Source organism: Phasianus colchicus, chromosome 1 (genome assembly GCF_987193195.1).
Source record: "Phasianus colchicus chromosome 1, bPhaCol1.hap1.1, whole genome shotgun sequence".
Lineage (NCBI taxonomy): Eukaryota > Metazoa > Chordata > Aves > Galliformes > Phasianidae > Phasianus > Phasianus colchicus.
Window position 1 is genome coordinate 22,783,005 of NC_143436.1, and position 18,335 is coordinate 22,801,339.

The 18,335-nt window shown below is 39.3% G+C and overlaps 3 long non-coding RNA genes across 5 annotated transcripts in view; 2 read left to right on the plus strand and 1 right to left on the minus strand.

The window, feature by feature from the left end:
* The window catches only part of LOC149919447 (uncharacterized), a 26,908-nt gene extending 18,122 nt beyond the window's left edge, over positions 1-8,786 (plus strand). The window contains exons 2-5 of the long non-coding RNA XR_016464965.1: positions 625-802; positions 4,211-4,358; positions 4,668-4,788; positions 7,640-8,786. This is a non-coding gene — a long non-coding RNA (uncharacterized LOC149919447). The remainder of the gene's footprint in view (positions 1-624; positions 803-4,210; positions 4,359-4,667; positions 4,789-7,639) is intronic.
* LOC116243724 (uncharacterized) lies at positions 6,405-14,461 on the minus strand. Of its 2 annotated transcripts, XR_016464962.1 has the most exons (4): positions 13,511-14,461; positions 12,295-12,407; positions 10,240-11,685; positions 6,405-7,006 (listed from the first exon to the last, which is right to left on the minus strand). It is a non-coding gene; the product is annotated as an uncharacterized LOC116243724 (long non-coding RNA). The 2 variants fall into 2 exon arrangements; XR_004170040.2 differs by lacking the exon at positions 13,511-14,461 and having other exon boundaries at positions 12,295-13,494.
* On the plus strand, positions 11,313-15,790 carry LOC149919448 (uncharacterized). 2 transcript variants are annotated; one of them, XR_016464966.1, is made up of 3 exons: positions 11,313-11,401; positions 14,703-14,861; positions 15,576-15,790. It is a non-coding gene; the product is annotated as an uncharacterized LOC149919448 (long non-coding RNA). The 2 variants fall into 2 exon arrangements; XR_016464967.1 differs by having other exon boundaries at positions 11,325-11,401; positions 14,698-14,861.
* The last annotated feature ends 2,545 nt before the right edge of the window (positions 15,791-18,335 follow it).

An 18,335-nucleotide genomic window follows, 5' to 3' on the forward strand; every position in this document is an offset into this window, starting at 1 on the left:
TTTTGCTTATGAAATGTTTCTTGACTCCACAGAAGTCAGAACTACAGGACTGAAATTTTTGTTCCTGTAAGCTTTTTCATTGGTGGATTTCAACGGCAAGCCACTGATAAAGAGGAAATTATCACTTCGAATACTGTATTTACTGGTTTAGCTGAAACTCATTCATTACTGACTCATCTTACAACGTTTGATTTAACATTGTTGGGAAATAGTTCTCCTCCAAATCCTGCTGTAATGTACTCTGCTGAGTATAAACTGATAGATTAGTTTATGTGATGGCTTCCAGTTAAAAGGATTGTCTTTGGTCCAGCCTGACGATGACAGCTCTAATAAATGTTATTCTTTTCAGTCTCCTTGAATATCAGTCTAAGTGAGCTGAGTAATAAAGCTGCTCTTGTCTTTGTCAAAAAGTCAATATCTTTACAATATATTAACACTAATTGCTCTGGGGCTGGAGCTATGTGCTAGAAGTATATACTGATGAAGCTAAAAGCCCGTAGTCTAGGGAAATAATTTCTGCTTTAGATTTTCCTGAAATTGGCATTTGTAAAGGTTACATATTAGAGAGAATCATGGGAATTTTCTTGGTTTAATTATTTTATCTTTTTTTTTTTTTTTCCACAGCATAAACTGGACTGCAGAAACACACATTGTTGAAGATACAAGTGTGCTCCCACATTTTGGTAGCTACACCATTATAGACTTGGGTCATGCTACATGGTCCTGTTTAAAAAATGCCCCACTTGGCCAAAGACAGTTAGAAAATAAGAGGAATACAATATCCACACTTCAACAACTGCATGTAAGAATAAGCCTGAGATCATCAATTTAATTATAATAGTTTTCAAGAGTTTATTATCTGTTTCTTGCCTTGCAAACATGTATGTTATTCATGCTTATTAATGATATAAAATAATAACAAATTATTGATATGAAAATCAGTATTCTCCCTGTGTTGAGGAAAATACAGACAGAAGTCTGCACATGGAGCTGATTGCTCCTGATAGAGCAGTGCTTGTCTTTAAATCACTGTGAAGCTGTGGTGGAAAAAATGTGGTCAAATACACAAATGAGACCAGAGTATAGTATACTTAGTTCCTATTCTTCCATTTGCATTATAAGAACTACTTAAAATAGTGTGAAGATGACTCCCTACTGTATAGAGAAGATAGAGTTCTTGACACCATAGTTTGTAAGTGCCTGGGACAATTTGCTTTGCATCTTCCCTTATCTCAACACTGGGAAAATATGAAGTTGTCTAAAGACTCATCTTCAGGAAAGAAAGCACCACTGAGTAACACTTAAGTAGAAGGAAATTTCCATGATTCCTGAGTAGCAGAGGAACTAAGAAGTGCTAAGAATATGTTTAATTGTGTTAGTGTATTTAAACTCAGAACTTGAAGTAGAATACAAAGGACTTTGTGGTTTTTTCATTTTTTTGTTGTTGACAAACCAGAAAATATCAGCAATACCAATGCAATCCATTGACTCGTGATTCCCCAAATAGGATCAAAGCAGTTCATGCTGTTAGCAGTTCACACTGTTGGACACCTCTACTTCTGAGGGATCAATAGAAAATACTGAATGTATTTGAAATCCTTCTGCTCTGTTCTTGGCTGCCTCAGGTAGTGATGTGAAAAATGGCCCTGTTGTCTTTATTCTCTAGTCTGGAGGCGTCTGAAAGAATGGAAAAGTGCTACTGATATGTATGAAAGCACCTGCTCTGCCAGAACTGTGACCTAGAGATGATTTAAACACTTTTAAAGGGAAGGAACCTGGGCTTATCATAGAATGGTTGAAGGGACCTCAAAGATCATCAGGTTCCAACCCCCCTGCCACCAACCTCCGTATCTAATACTAGGCCATAGTATTGCAGGCATACACAGAGAAATACAACAGCCACAGAAAGAAGGGAAGAATAATCCTGCAGCTGCATTGCACTCCCAAGGTGAATCATTTTGGCATTTCTAAAATTCAAGACAGTGATGCTCAATTAAGACATACATGCAGGAGCTGTGAGAATAACACTTGTGAGGATTAGGTAGCCTCTCAGAAAGAAGGTGCAACTAGAAACATTAACTATGTGTGCTGCGCAGTTGACGGTAAATTGAATGAGATCAGACAGTAAGCATGAAGCCTTTGCATAGTAGGATTTAGCCTTGTTAGAAAGGTATTAAGATGCACTTGTTTGTAAAGTCAGAATTTGGCAAGCATTTATTTTCACAATGGTTTCTAAAACTCCACCCTCACTTCCATATCATCTTCTCATTTGAACTACTAAACTATTTGTGGGGCCACGCAATGAGTCGTTGAGGTAAAAAATGCCTCAGCCAAAAGTGAAGAGAGGAAGGGTTTTTTTTTCCTAAGTACACAAACCAGCAAAACTGGCTAGTTTAGCCAGCACCAATGATTTAAGAAGTGCTTGTCAGACTACACCCCAGTGCTGGAGCTGTCCTTATCAGCAATGACTGGCAAACCAGCTCTTATGTGATTGCTTACTCTCGTTCCTGAGTTCTGGTTTTGAGTATAGGGCAATGATTGCATGAGGACCTGTAGCCTGAGAAAACCTCCAGACAAATTTCTATACAGACGTTCCCAGCTGAGAGGAGTTTAGTTTGCCTGTGGAAGAAATCAAAATATGTCGATATTGTTAAAGGTCAGTAGCTGAGCATCCAAGCTCCAGATAGCCTGCCTTAAAAATGTGCATACAAAAGTCTTAGTCAAACTAATATTTGATTATTTATCTGTGATTCCACTATATGTTTTTGCTAATCTTTCCAATTGGTTTTCAGAGTCTTATTATGACTGCTCCTGTGTTCCCTGGCTAATTTAAAATGTTAGAAAAACTCTTTTCTCCTCTTAATTTCTCAGTTTTTCTTCTTGAAAGTTCTAATTTCCAACACTGTAAAGTTCTGTAATATCCTAGCAGCTTTTTTTTTTTTTTACTGATGTTCTGATTTGTTGAGTTTATTTACTGAGGTAGCTGAATAAGCTGCCTGAACACATTTTCAAGACTAGTTGGAGCATTTTGTTTGCTGTATTGTGTATAATTAGACTTGGCAGAACTCAGATTCTGTAATGACAGTTTCTATTGCAGGGAAATCAAAGACAATAAGAATCTGTCACTTGTCACTTTGTGGAGAACCCTGTAGTAGACTTTAAAATAATAAAAAATGTGCAATACTGGTCAATATTGTATGAAAACATACAGAATATTGGGCAAGTCACAGCTCCAATTCAAAATGCAACAATTGTTTGTATTTGGCCTATTTTTAGTTAAATATTTTTTGCTACATCCCACTGAACCCTACTGAATAACTCTAATTAGAAGCCTTCAGAATAAAAGGTCAACACACTTTGTTTTAGCTCACGTATTCAACCTGTTCTTCCTTCTAACTACATGACAAGATTGTATGTGTGATCTTTGATTTCTTTTTTTTTTTTTTCCTCCTATCCCCTGGGGACACAACTGAGTAAATCAAATAATATTTGAATACTTTTGTCAAAATAATGCTTTGCAATTCCACCTAAGATGTTTAATATCTTTTGCTTTGCAGCTGAATCCTGTTTGCATTCCAGTATTGTTTTAAACTCTTTTGGACAGCAGTCTTTACAAGAGAGCTATCCATGTACTTGGAGCTGCAGTTCAAAAACAGGCTTTCAAGGCAGCTCACTGGATCTTGCAGGAGCTCTTCCAAACAAGACAATATTATGTCTGCAAGATCATGGCTAGTCTCAGAGGGAGACAACAATCTAGAGGATTATAATATGCCATTAATAAATATGTTCATCATCTCTCATAGGAGTATTATTTTGAAAACCAGACATCTGAACTGAGCAGAAAAACACATGATCTTCTTTCCTCTTAAGTGTTCCATGCAGTATGGAAATATAATTACAGTACACTTTTGGTCGAAGCAGATGGCATTTCACATCTGTGTTAAGAATATTTTCCCCCTAGCAAATCATTACTCTGTCCTAATAATTAATATGAAAAAAATGATCTGCGCTGTACAAAAGTAGCTGTGACTTTGAAATAGGTGTTTGTAGGTGAAATATACTGTTGTAGACATCTCAAGAAGAGATAGAATAGGCTTTCATTTAGTCTGTGTAAAGTAATGCATTATTAAAATTAACACAACAGAAAAATTAAAATTAACACATTCAGAAAGCAGTTTCAGTCACAAAATCATGCCCTCTTTTTTTAAAGGAGAGGATGCTACAGGAGAGAAATGGTGGCATTCTTTTTTGAAAGCATGGGAGCAGATGTACCCTTGGAGTGAACCCTACCTGAATGGATGAAGTTGTTCCCAGCTTTTAGCAACAATGCTTTATAACTAGAGCCACGGGAGGGAAAGGTAAGGGGGTCCTCAAGTGGGAATTAGCCTTGGAAATAAATATGTATTATAAACCTCAGCACCAGTTTATATATTAGTATCTGTCTTCGCAGTATGTGATTTTAAGATCTTTTGTGCTATACCTAAATGTTCTCTCTTTTAAAACTTCCTCTTCTGGGACTGTAATTCATTCTGTATTCTTTTATTCCATATGACTATATATAATCTGAGGAAAATGTGAAACTGCAGTAAAGAAATGAACCTTCCACCAAGAATAATTTATTTCCTGCTGTTTCATACTGTGTCTCCATTCACTCTGTTTCTTTCCAGTCTCCCTGGTCTTTTGTTATTTTGATAAAGCTCCTAATACCAAAGAGCCAACATAATTGCCACCCATCCCTGGAGATAAGTGAGAGAGATGGTAAGCAGATGTCAAAGTCTCAAAACAAAGGTGAGTACAAAGCTATGTAGAACACCGGTGATTTTATAAAGGAGAAATTAGCATTATCGAGCATTGTTTGGGGAAATGGTTATGCAAAGAATTAACAATTTTATCTGAAAAGAAAGAGAAGGCAGCCGCACCTGCCTGAGCAAGCACATTAGCATAAGCCTTAAAGAAAGCCTAAGAAGAGGGATTTACAGTAAGGGAGCTGGAAAACAGAGGCTTGCAGCTCTCCATAGACAGCAATTTGTTGATCTGCCAGTGCTGGGGAGGTTAAAACTTGTGTGATTCTTGGAACCAAACGGATAGAGTACCTGACCTCAGCATCAGCTTTTCTTCTAGCTGAAATAACCTGCAAACTCTTAAAATCCTGGGTAAGTGGACAATTTGAGAGATAATGTCACTGCTTTTTAGGATGAAGGACCTAATGTTTCACATACTGAGAAAGTCAATTTGGACCACTTTCCACAGGTGCTATCCCAGCAGTGTAGAGGTGCCCTCACATCCACACCTCCCTCTCTGGGCTTTCTCCTCTCTGGAGGAGCTGCCCAGCACTGGCTCTATTGTCCTTAAGCAGCTCTGACTCAAACCTGTTGCCCTTGATATTTTGTGGTTTGCTTCACCCTCCTGTAGCTGCATATAAAAAATAACTATTACACTGCAGTGTATCATTTACCTGAGTTGAGTGGTTAAACACATTAAGGTCTCATCTCTTTTACCTCTGAGTAGAAACATTCACTATGGACAAACAGATCCTTACTAAGCTTCCCCAAATGTCAGTTTACTCCAGTTGACTCAACATTCCCTGTTAGCATACCCCTGTCTGTATATGGAACCTATTCCCACCATCACCCCAAAAAATCACCCAGACTAACAATGTAACCCAAAGCATTTGAAATTTAAAATGAGACGGTTTTAGCAGTTTTGTTGATATGTACACACAGATTTAACTGTGACAACTGTATATTTACTGCTTCTAAGTAATCTTTTGTGTGTGTAATAGTCAGGGAATCACTTGGAATGAAAAAAATAAATCAGAAGACGGTGAGAGAGAAGAAGTTGATAGCATCACACAGCAGAAGTTCAACACATGGTTCATCACAGCAGATAGGCTGCTATGTGTCATGTGTATTCACAATCTTGCTGGAAATTACTGCTGAAATTTACCTTTCCTTTATGGAGATTTAAATTTCAAAATAGTAAAAACCAAACAACATAGAAATAAACAGTAAATACTCACCTACATGGTACCACAGGTCAGGACTTGCTGGAATGAATGAACAAGTGAGTTGACAATATAATTAGCCTTGTCTGGAAAGGCAGGGCTCTGGCCCAGCCAATTGGGACTTGTCATTCGGTGTAAACCTTAGCATAATTACAGGGCAGTTGATTAAAGGTGTCTTCTGTCTTAGCTGATCACAGTAATTACTGTGACAAAACATTGCCTGTCAAAGGTCTTACAACTAGTTTTGTGATATAAAATTTCCAAAAACAAATTGAAACTTTTTTTTTTTCCTAAAGTAAGAAATACTTTATATTTCAACTTTTACTTTTTGATGCACCAGTGGTTTGACCAGTGGAGGCAAAATTTTTTTCATGGGTTTGCTATGCAGAAATGAGGTGGAAGAGAACTGCCTTCTCTGGTGCTCAAGCATAAAGAGCCAACAGGACCTGCATGCGTGTTGTGTGCCAAACAAGGCAGCAGGGGGAATTACCCACTGGGGAGCAGAGACTGAGGTTGCTAGGTTGGGGATTGCCCAACTGAGCAGCACAGTGCCCTCTGATCGTTCTCACAGAGATTCAGGCAGGAGCGCTGGAGCATTTCTGGTAGATGCTGATGCAGAGCATGTTGCCAGCCATATGGAGGTACTGAAACAACCTCCCACTATGTCATTAAACTCCTCACTGTGATGACACTCACATAGCCCTGTAGATTGAGGGCTTCCCACAACAGTGGGGTGGCAGGGAGCCATGGGTTAGAGCCGTTTTGAGCTGCAGACCTTCGTTTACGCTTGTCATGTGGAACTTCATCAATGGACACATTTCTCCCTCGGCAGAAAAACAACTTTGTTTTGGAGTTGATTTTAGTATCAAGATTTTTGTTACAATATTAAAACCTTTCAAACATCACGCATACTGATTTCTTAGTGTACTATCTTTTACTGTTTTCTGTGCTACATGACACATCCTTCATAAACGTATGAGTAAATAGATCCAATGATAAACCCTAAAATGATAGAAGAGCCAAAATAGTCCATTATTTTATACAATCATTAAAATCAGCCACTATTTAGTACTTATATTTTTACACTGACTTTAAATAAATGTATAGAAGAATAATTTAGAAATTATGATCTAAAAAATAACAGTTTTTAACACCATTCTAGAATTATGATAAAAAATATTCTAAAGCAAAGAGTTTTCTGTGGTGAAGGAACAAGTTGGAATAGAATTTACATATATATGTATACATTCATTTTATCTCTCCTTACTAATATGCTCCTGTACATTAGATAAGAATCTTAAAACAATATTAATAGGTAAAAGCTTTGAAAAAAATCAAGGGTTTTAGATTTTTCAGTGTTATTCTAAAATTTGTTCTTGTCTGGGTTGAATTCTGTAAGAGAAAATATTTCCTTCTTCATGGAAAATATCAAGCCAGCTTGATGTGTGAGATGAACAAGGAAAACAGAGATACACAATAATGAGACCTCATAGGTCGATTTACTGTTGAGAAACTCATGGTAGCTGTTTTCAGAAACTTGCTGCTATTTCAGCCCAAGCTATAGATTGCAAGGCTCTGCCAATTCATCTGCAGCAGTGGTTTTCTCTCCTCTAACGCTTCATCTTTTTGGTACAGGATCCACTTCACAGGGGCCTAACAGCCAGAATCCTAGCTTGCACATTCACCACCTGTTGTCTACCATCCATTACTCATATCAAGTAAGAATTTGCTCCCAGAACAGGGCTTTTGCTGGCGGAAGTTTTAAATAAAGAAGTGAAATACCAGGCAGTTCCTAAAATGGGAAAGAAGCATTGGTATGCATGGTGGAAGTGGTCTTGTGAAATAGAATGAAAGTTGAGGAAGCTGAGGAGACATGGAAATGGTTCTGAAGGACTATGGGAAGCAAAAGTTAAAGAAGAGCTGCAGGGAACCTTGACCAAACCATTCTTCACGCCTCATTAACCTACCAGTTTGTTTTTAAGACATTCACTTACATTCTCTCTGACTTTTACCATCAAACTCTTTCAAAGCAAGACGCTCAGCTGCCAATACAGAAGGTTCCCATCCCCTACAGGGGTCAGCAAATTATTTTCTGCAGTACTGCAGGGCTTCTCTGTGGCCACTTCTGGGTGTTACAAACAGCCCCACAGCCGCTGAATGTGTCAGCCCCCCTGCTGAGGCTGCCAGAAGAAGTGCTAATGCTGTTTGTGTAATCTAATGCGAACATCTGTCCATTAGCAACTGGAGAAGAGCCACCAGTGTCACACCCCACAGCTGCCGGCCAGTATGCAGACGCTCACAATTTCCAGTTGCTGGAAATGAGCTGGATTCAACCCAATAATCTGGTGGTAAATGTCTCTGTGCCCCTCCAAATTATAAGAGTGTGGCTGTTAGGTGGCTTTTGATTTCATTTTGATATGACACAAATTGGAAGGTGTATGTGCTGGCTGAGGGACAGTGGAAGAAGAATAAAAATCAGAAAAGCAACAGCTGGTATCGAATAAGGGTAGAGATGTCTGAAGCAAGATGGGAAGAGAAACTGGTAAAGATATACAAATCTACCACACAGTCTGGATCATTGAATGCTACAAATAAAATAATGGGATATCATAGAATTATAGAGTCATAGAATGACTTACTCTGGAAGGCACCCTAAAGACCACCTTAATTCCAACCCCCTGCTGTGCTTAGCGTTGCCACATGCTGCATCAGGTTGCCCAGGGCCCCATTCAGCCTAGCCTTGAACACAGGAATAGGGCATCCACAGATTCTCTGGGCAGCCTGTGCCAGAGCCTCACCACAGTCAGTAAAAATTTCTCTCAAACTTAGAAATAAAGGATGTGGTGTAGAACCATGTCAAAGGCCTTGCAGAAGTCCAGACATGTAGTGAGCAAAGGTAAAAGTGGCCCAAAACTTTTAAATAATGTAAGCAAAACTGAACTCTGCTTCCTTAAGAACAAACCATAGGAGAAAGTGCACTTGCAGCCTGAAAGGCCACTGCTTTTTGGAGAACTGTGCCTTTATTCTACCCAGGCCCCCAGCACGCATGTAGCAGCTCACTGAGCTGGGCCATCCATCATAGCTACTGCCACCTGCCTTCTCTGCTGCTCAACAAAACCACTGCAAGTTCTAGGGAAGCTGTAGTTTTTAAATTTTGTAGGACGTAGAAGTGTGAAGCTGCATGAGATCTGATCAACAAGTGTATAATATGAACATCCTCAAATCTCACTTTCTGAGCATCCAGGTTAGAAATTTGACCTGAGTTCTTATGGTCTCTTTCTGGCCTTTGTCACAGGTTTCCCTGTGACAGAAACCAGGGCACTGGGGAAGAGCCATGGAAAGCAGTGCACTTCCATACCTTGCCCGAGGTTGTAAGTGACACATATAACAAAAGCAGGAATGTTGAGAGCTCACTGTGATTTAAACTGAGGCAGTATTTTCCTTCCTATGCATGCATAAAATGTCCAGGTGGAAATGCCTCTTGAATGCTGGCAAGTCATCTAAGCACAGAACCCTTTATTGTATTACAGCAGTTACAGTCATTTTGAAAACTCCCACCATTTGTCTGTCTGCATTATGTAATGCAGCCCAGGGAAGATTTTTCCTCTGTTATCTCCAAATGAGACAGCTTATTTACACAGTACAATCCAGTGCAGAGACATGAGCAAGGGTCTTGAAAGCAGCAGAGCAGATTAACACATCTCACCTTGTCACGTGTAGCACTGTTCTATTTGGTACAGATCTGTTTTAATTTGTCTGGAGTACTTTTAGGACCTGAGCAGCTCCCTTCATGCGACAGTTCAGAACTGCACCTCCTGATCCTAAAGGCCCCATGGCTGAACTAGCAGATTATTGTCCCATGCTCAGTGCTGCAGGGCAGCTATGCTGTTTCTGCCTCCATAGAACTTTTACTTGGGAAAAGCACCACACTTCCACACTTTGGGTTTTTCCTGCTCTGGGGCTGGTTTGCACAGCCAGTCTGCCTCGTGTTCCTCTGTGCAGGCTGATGGGCAGCACAGTGCTCCCCCACTGGTTTGCCTCAGTGTCTTCCTGGACTCAGATGTAAGCTTTTGAAGGCTGCAGAGAAGGCTATTTTGCTTCTTTTTCTCGGTCTTGCATCATAACTAATTTTCCTTTCAGAATGACATTTCTAATTTACATCTTTCTAAACCCTTGTAAAGCTGCCATGACAATAGGCACTATAAAAATTAGTAAATAAGAATTTTCTTATTTACCTGATTGCCTTTCATGTCTCATTGTCTTTTATGTCATTCTATGCCAAGCCACCTTCAAGTTATATCCTCAGATGTGGAAGCTAAAAGCAATCTAAATGAAATGGTTTTATGTCAAGAAATATATATTCCCATGTACCCTGTGTACTTACTGAAAGCTGCACTTTTAATAAGGAATAGTAGACATTGACATCCTTCCCTTTCCATCCCAACTGCAAAAAGGGTTGGGAAACTCAGCTGCAGCTTACACCAATAGCATCAGCACAACATCCTTCTGAAGTGCATCCAGTCCCACATTCTCACTGCTGAAATTCACGGCAGTGCACATAGCTCTCATGCACCTATGAGAATTGATGTCAGTGTGCCAACACTCCCCAGTATAATGGATGTTTGGGATTGTGTCTTTAGCAAGAATAAACCCACTGGCCTGCACATTAGCATGAGCATGCAGGAAGTCATCCTTTGCATACAGACTGGCTCAAAGCATATGTGGAAAGAAAGAGAAGCAGACATCCTCATTACCCTTGCAGAGAAAATGAAATAAGCCCCTATGGATCCTTTCAATTGAAAAGAATTAAGAGTGCAAAGAGCACTTTATAGTCTTCCCTATGCTCCCAGATCCTTGCCATTTGGGATACACACATCACTGGATCACAGTAAATCCCACTTTTCACTATCACTTGCCAGACTTTACTTTTTGGTGCCAACACACATCTTGCAGGCCAGAATGTTTCCCCTTTTATGAAAATACAACCCACCTGAAAATCACTTATGTGGAAGTTGTGCAAAATCCAAATTAATATTCTCTATTCTCATCTTTCTAAAATTTAGAAAGATTTCTAAAAAATCTTTCTAAATAATTATTGCCAACCATGCAATAATTACTGAGAATACCATGGAGTAGAATGTATCACCTGTGATCCTGGCCAGAAGCAAACCATCTTTGTTGAGTAATACTGACCTCCACCCCAAACACAGTGACATCACTGCCCCAGGCAAAGAAAGCAGCAGAGATGGGCAACGCAGATGTGGGTAGCATTCCTCAGCCAAAACCATTATCAGCACCATCTCACCATAACACAGCAGGCCCACGGGCTGCAGCAGCCAGAAAGAGGCACATGAGTGCTTCCACAGCATATTTCAAGCTGTGAGAACATTTGCCTAGGTAATGTGCACATGCATAAATTTCTTTGAGAAATCTATAGTTGCAGTTTATTTTTTGAACAGACTGGAATATTCCTTAAAAAAATCATCAAACAATTCCCATTCAGCAGTGCTATACAGTGTGTTTGACTGATAGGTTTTTGTTCTCTTCACATTTGTATGTATTGAACTTGATTAGGAGTTTGATCTCAAGGATTTTCTTCTGAGAGTTTCCTGCAGTTAAATTAGCTCTTTCTCCTGAGCATTCAGAACTTCCCTGCTGAGTCTGCTTTTTTTCCACCCTGCCTGTGAAGTTAAGGAGAGTAAAAACTCATTAAAGCTTTGCCATAACTATTCATGCACTGGAAAGGAGTTCTGAGACGTAGAAACTAAGAGGTCCTAATTAATATTTGCCCTGCTTTGAAAGAAGTTCAGGTGCTTCACAGGCATCTCTCTCTTATGGTTTTATTTCACACATAACTTCTGCAGAAATCAGATCCATTTCTAACTAGATTAATATGGAAGGGATCTATCTGGCGAAAGTTCATCAGAGGATATTCCTGATTTGTTTCTGCCAGGAAAGAGGAATCAGACCCAGGGATCTTTTCCTTGTAATTTCTATATTAAGAACAATACCACAAGCAATTACAAATTCAGCCTGATTAGGTCTTTATGCATTTGTAAAATAACTTTGGGAAAAAAAAAAAAAAAAAAGATCCAGCTGTCTGCTACCTTCCAAAAAAAAAAAAAAAAAAAAAAAAAAAAAAAAAAGTCCAATTTACTGAGCCTGCTGAGAAAAGTGCTAATTAAAGCAAGTCATAAATGTTCTGTGTCTGGATGACTACCTGAATTTGAATTAAAGAAAGAAAGGAACCGCGAGGCTTTTCACAGCGGCTGGGACAGGAGGTTGCTTACCAGCTAGCAGAAGCTGTTGGAACAGCAGTGACTTTCCACACCTTCAAACACAGCTGGAATGTGGCCCTAAGGAGAATCTGCATTATAAAATGCCTCTGAAGTCTTTCACCTGCCTGCGAAACGAATTTAAACGACTTCTGAAACATGCAAAGGTAGCAGTGCATTTGGATTGCAAAGCAGGATAGAAGCAGTAAGTGTCTTCTCAGGCTACCCATCTACATATTAAAGACATAAAAAGACTGCTTTGTGTCATAAAGACCAGTGCCAAAACAAATTCAGGAAGACCCACGGCAAGTAAAATGTTGGTTTTGGGCAGCAGTGTCAGCAATCAGGTGTTATTTCTCATACACAGTCCTAAAATACTGTTGTAGGATATAAAAATTACACCACAGTTTGACATAGCATTGCCCATAGTTTATAGGCCCTGAAGAAATAGCTTTAGGAAATGGCACTTTCATATCCAGACTGCGTGTCTTTTTCCAATAGTTTAATTCTTTGCAATATAAAAACATATTTTCTGAAGTGTATTTTTGCTATTCAACACGTCATTTGAGCACCATTACAGTTTTTTTCTATGCTTTACTTTGCTCTGCTGTTACCTATATAAAGATGATATGTGCACTTGTATGAAATGAAGTGAATTCATTATTCCAGTTCAGTCTTTCGGATCCTAACTACAGAGATCTGAACTTGCTAACAAAAACCATCTGTAATTCAGTCATTGTGAAACAAACAGAATGTGAAAGCAAGATGAAGCTTTCAAACTTATTAATCTGCAGACTTGTATAGATGGTGGATTTCTTGCTGTTTTCTTCTTTCTGTGTTAATGAAACACAGAGTAAATAATCTTCGACAGATGTTTCTGTGTATATAAAGGAAATGATCAATTTACTGAAAACGGAAGATTTTGCAAACTGCAGGAATTTCCCCACCAGTGTTTGTTGGGATTTAACCCAGCAGGTGGCTGAGCACCACACTGTGTTCATTCACTCCCTGCCTTCCCAGTGGGATGGAGGAGAGAATCGAAAAAAAACCCACAAAGTAGAATTCACGGATCGAGATAAAACTGTATACTAAGATAAAGGAAAATGATAATTATTATGGCAAATATATATAAAAATATATAATGAGTGATGCACAAGCAATTGCCCGCCAACCCCCAACCAAATCCCAGCTAGATCCCCAAGCAGCAGAAGAGAGTGAGATGCTCTCCCACCTCCTTCAGAACTCCTTCCACGTGATGTCATAAGGTATGGAATATCCTTTGGACAGTTTCAGTCAGCTGTCCTAATTCTGTTTCCTCCTAGCTACTTGGCCCTTTGCTGAGAATGGCCTTGGCTCTGTACAACGCTGCTTAGCAGCAACTATAAATATTGGTGTGTTATCAACAGTGTTTTTCTCCTAGAACCAATAACACAGCATTATACCAGGCACTGTGAAGAAAACAATTCCCTCCCAGCAGAAACTAAGGCAGTGTTACATCAGCAGCGCATGCATGTTAGAGGAACATCTCTTTTTCTCTCATCACATTATTGCCAAATTCATGTGTTGCCAGATAAAGGAAGACCCTCATGATGGATTAGAAGATCATGGAATCATAGAATCATAGAATCATATAATTGTTCAAGTTGGAAAAGACCTTAAAGATCATCGAGTCCAACCACAACCTAACCATACTACCCTAACTCTAACAACCCACTGAGCACCACATCCAAACGGTTTTTAAACACATCCAGGGATGGTGACTCAACCACAGGAGCCTATTCCAGTGCTTAACAACCCTTTCTGTAAAGAATTTTTTCCTGATATCCAACCTAATCCTCCCCTGGCGCAACTTAAGGCCATTTCCCCTCGTTCTGTCACCTGTCACCAGTGAGAAGAGACCAACCCTGCTCTCGCTGTAAGCACATCTCAGGTATTTCAAAAGTGCAATAATGTCTCACCTCAGCCTCCTCTTCCCCAGACTAAACTGGGGAATTACCTTCAGTCTCTCCTCATAGGGCATATTCTCCAGGCCCTTCACAAGCCTTATTGCCCTTCCTTGGACCTGCTCCAGCACCTCAATGTTAAAGATCATTAAAGACTACTGCTTCTTTACAGTGAGACTTTATTGTAATAGTTTTTCAAGGAAAGATTAGGGAAATAATCATTCATATGCAAGTTATTTCACAGACATCTGAGCCCAATAAAATGAAGACTGCTGTAGGAGTGTTTTTGTGTAACTGGAACGCTTGCCTCCCCCTTCTGAATTTTTCCTCTGGACCCTTCTCTATCAGAAGTACCACAGATTTCAATCACTTTCTAATTCCATAGAATACATAGCCATTTCACTGCATTTTTGACAGTCAACCATTTAGTCACTGCTTCAATCAGTTCTGTCACTCATAATTATCTATAACCCAGTGCAGGATACCTCAGGAATGGATTTACAATCAATTATTATATACCTTACTCTGATGCTCCATCTGCTTTGAATGCCCACGGAAGCTTTGCACAGGAGGAGGTGCTTCCTTGGTGGATGCTAAAGCATGCAGCACTTCATCCACAGCAGCAGGTGGTACAGATAGGTGAGCCAAAACTCAGTGTCACTTGGTAAGAAATTGTCTGGAGCTACCAACTCAATTTTTGTCAGTTGAGCCTATGTCAGGCTCTTTGGGCAATAGTAACAGTTATGAAACCAAAATGTACCACTCATTTGGATTATGAAATTATTAATTTGCAGCTTTCCTTGCAGCCTAGAGCACTTGTTTATTGCTTGTAAATATTTCCATGCTGATTAGATATGAGCAAAAAGATTGTGCTGGAGTAATTTATTGCCAAAAAAACCCTCACAACTCCACACTAGAAAATGATCAGAAAAACAGACTGGTACTAGAAAGATGTAATGAAGCCCCCAGATTGAGGGAATGAAGAACATTTCTTTAGTCTTTAGAAGAGATTATTAGGAAAGCGTGGTAATGTTTGTAATAGCCATGATAGCAGGGAAGTACTTAAAAGCCCCTGTTGTCCATGTCTACTAGGAGTTAGACAAGGATTAATGAATTTCAATCAAATTAACAAAGACTTAAATTAAATATTAGAAATCTTCTTAACAGTAAGGGTAGATAAACCATAGAATGCCTTGTCTTAAAGAGTTGGGAAATCCTTCAAGAAATGTGTAATTAATCCTACCTTTGTAAAGCAGCGGATAATCAGACAATCTCCAAGGAGCCCTTTCAGGACTGTGTTTTTTGAATTCTGCAGTATTTAAACATCTCTGACTTAAAATTATTTCTTTGTAGATGGACCGATGCAAAATGCCTTTTTGGCTACAGATACGTCAGACAACATAATAATTGAAGAGATGAGACAAACTGCAGGAGTATCTGCTGGATAAAGCCTGTAAAGGCTGTTCACTTTTTCCATTGGAAGTCAGCATAGAGATACAGGGACTGAAGTCCCCACTTACAAAACTGCCCACCACTTTCTGGTGCTTCATATTTTTTCTAGAAGCATTAAAAGCTCTTTACAATGCCTCAGCCATTCAGAAGTTTTATAGTAACCTCAAGACAGGTTATTATATACCTGCCTTGAGGTATATACCTGCCTGCATCAACCAGAATTAATAACTGTGTTTAAAAAAATTGGCCCATTATTATTTTATTTCCAATTGCCTGGATTAAAACATCACCTTTAATGTCATTTATTTCCTCCTTGTGCGAAACCAAACTGAGTTTCTGCACACTGCAGCCCGTAACACCAGAATGTAGTAAACTTCAAGTTCACTCTTGATCTTCCTTCTGCAGTGCAGAACGCATCCCAGACTGCACCAGCCAGCACTAAGCCACTTCTCCAACTCTGGTTTGTGCAGCCTTGTGAGGAATTTCTCAGTGTAGCAGCCAGCTGCTCAAACTTGCATGAAATATGATAACAAAATCACAAAGATTTTTAAAGGACTTTAAATGCTATGTAAACAAAGACATAAAAAGCAGTAAAAATCCATTGCTGGCATTATTACAAAAAATAGGTGATCAAGGTTTAAGAAATTTAAAATCTTCATGAAACTTGTAATCTTCATCTCATATTTAAGCAATCCTGGCCCTGGCCCTTCTCCATCCTTCCTCTTTAAGGATTCAAAGTATTCTACAGTGAAATTTATTTTTTCCTCCACTGCATCATCACAACAAAGTTGAAAGCTCAGCTCCACTCTGTCCTGTTAATATCTTAGCTACCTGCTAAAAAAAATTAGTATAGTGACTATTGAGCTCTCTGACATAAAATTTACCACACATATGGAAGTAATTAAGTTAATGGCAATGAAGACTGAGCTATTTTCCCATCTTCTGGCAAGTCAGAGACTAGTGGCTCTGAATGGTGCTCACAGAAGCTTACAGGGAAGTTAGCATCCTGCTGTTTTTTTTTCCATCCTATTGGGAACTAAAAGATTACTACAGGCTTTTGAGCTGCCAAACTCGTACTTTCCTTTATCACTTATGAAGGGATTTCTGTCAGCCATCTAAAAGTTAGGTGACTACTTCAAGATAGTCACTCCAAACACTTTGTCATTGACAAAAAAAAGGACAGAAACGGCTAGAGCATGATTCATCCCATCTATGTATGATATCATCTAGTAGATTTATCTGTGCCCTTCTTCCTCTGATGACTGAATGAAAAATGAATACATAGCAAAGTCCACAGACTTAACATAAATGGTTAAAATAAATGGTTAAAATTGCAGGAATTAAATACTATGCAGTTTACCCAGGTAGCTTTGGGCATTTAGCATTTTTGGAGGAATGCAGCTATCCCAGCTGTCTGCACATTCTTTTCCAGGCCCAGACAGTGGGTGATATGGGAGGAATCACCCTGCAGAAGTGCCTGTCTCTTCAGGGAGGCCTAATGAGAATGGGCCTCTAATTAGTGCAGGAGAGGTTAAGTATGTAGATAAATTCAAACCAAAACAGTCAGTTATTCACAGAGAAAATGAAAAGTAATTTCTCTCCCTTGGAGATGGAAGCACTTTCTGCACTACATTGCAGCGCTCAGGATGTAATAAAGGACGCTGTGAATATCATCATAAAAAAGTTACTCAATTTGAGAATTAGTGCATGGTCTGAAGGTGTTCTAGGGACCCACTGTGGCAGAACTGTGAATTTTAGAAGCTCACCAGTGTTTTCTCTAAGATACAGCATGAATGAATACTTGATGTGTAGCCTAAATTTCATTAAAATTGTATAAATTCTAATAATTACTCACTTAAGAAGGGAAAAGCTACAAGAAGGAAAATAACCATGGATACTAATAACTTTTCCAAAATACAGACAGCATTAGACAGTTTAATCAAAGCACCGCCTGTACCAGGTTAGTTCTAAGGATGCCTACTGTATAAGAAATTATTATCAACTTGCTGCAGTAATACACTGCACAAGGTAATTCAGTAAAGAACACATGTGAGGCGTAGCCATCATCAATGGGATCTGAGCAGCAGCCGCAGCAATTTCAGTAAGGAGTGACTCAAATAATCAATGCAGACACCTCTAGCTTCACGAGTTCACACATACATAGAATCATAGAATCATAGAATTGCTCAGGTTGGAAAAGACCTTAAAGATCATCGAGTCCAACCACAACCTAACCATACTACCCTAACAACCCTCTGCTAAATCATGTCCCTGAGCACCACATCCAAACGGTTTTTAAACACATCCAGGGATGGTGACTCAGCCACCTCCCTGGGGAGCCTATTCCAGTGCTTAACCACCCTTTCTGTAGAGAAGTTTTTCCTGATATCCAACCTAAACCTCCCCTGGCACAACTTGGGGCAACATTTAAGCCCTTCAGTTTTATTTGTTGCAGCAGTGGAACTAGAAATACTGTTTCAGAAAATCAGGAAGACTAACGGGTCCTGAGTGCTCATGAGTGCTATCCCCAAGCTCTTGTTCATTGCCCCATACCACCGAGTAATGGAACAGCTGAAAACTAGTTCACATTACAGACAGATTACCCAAAGGCACTCCTAAAATATTTTGCAAGCAAAGGAACCACCCTCTTAAATTAAATTG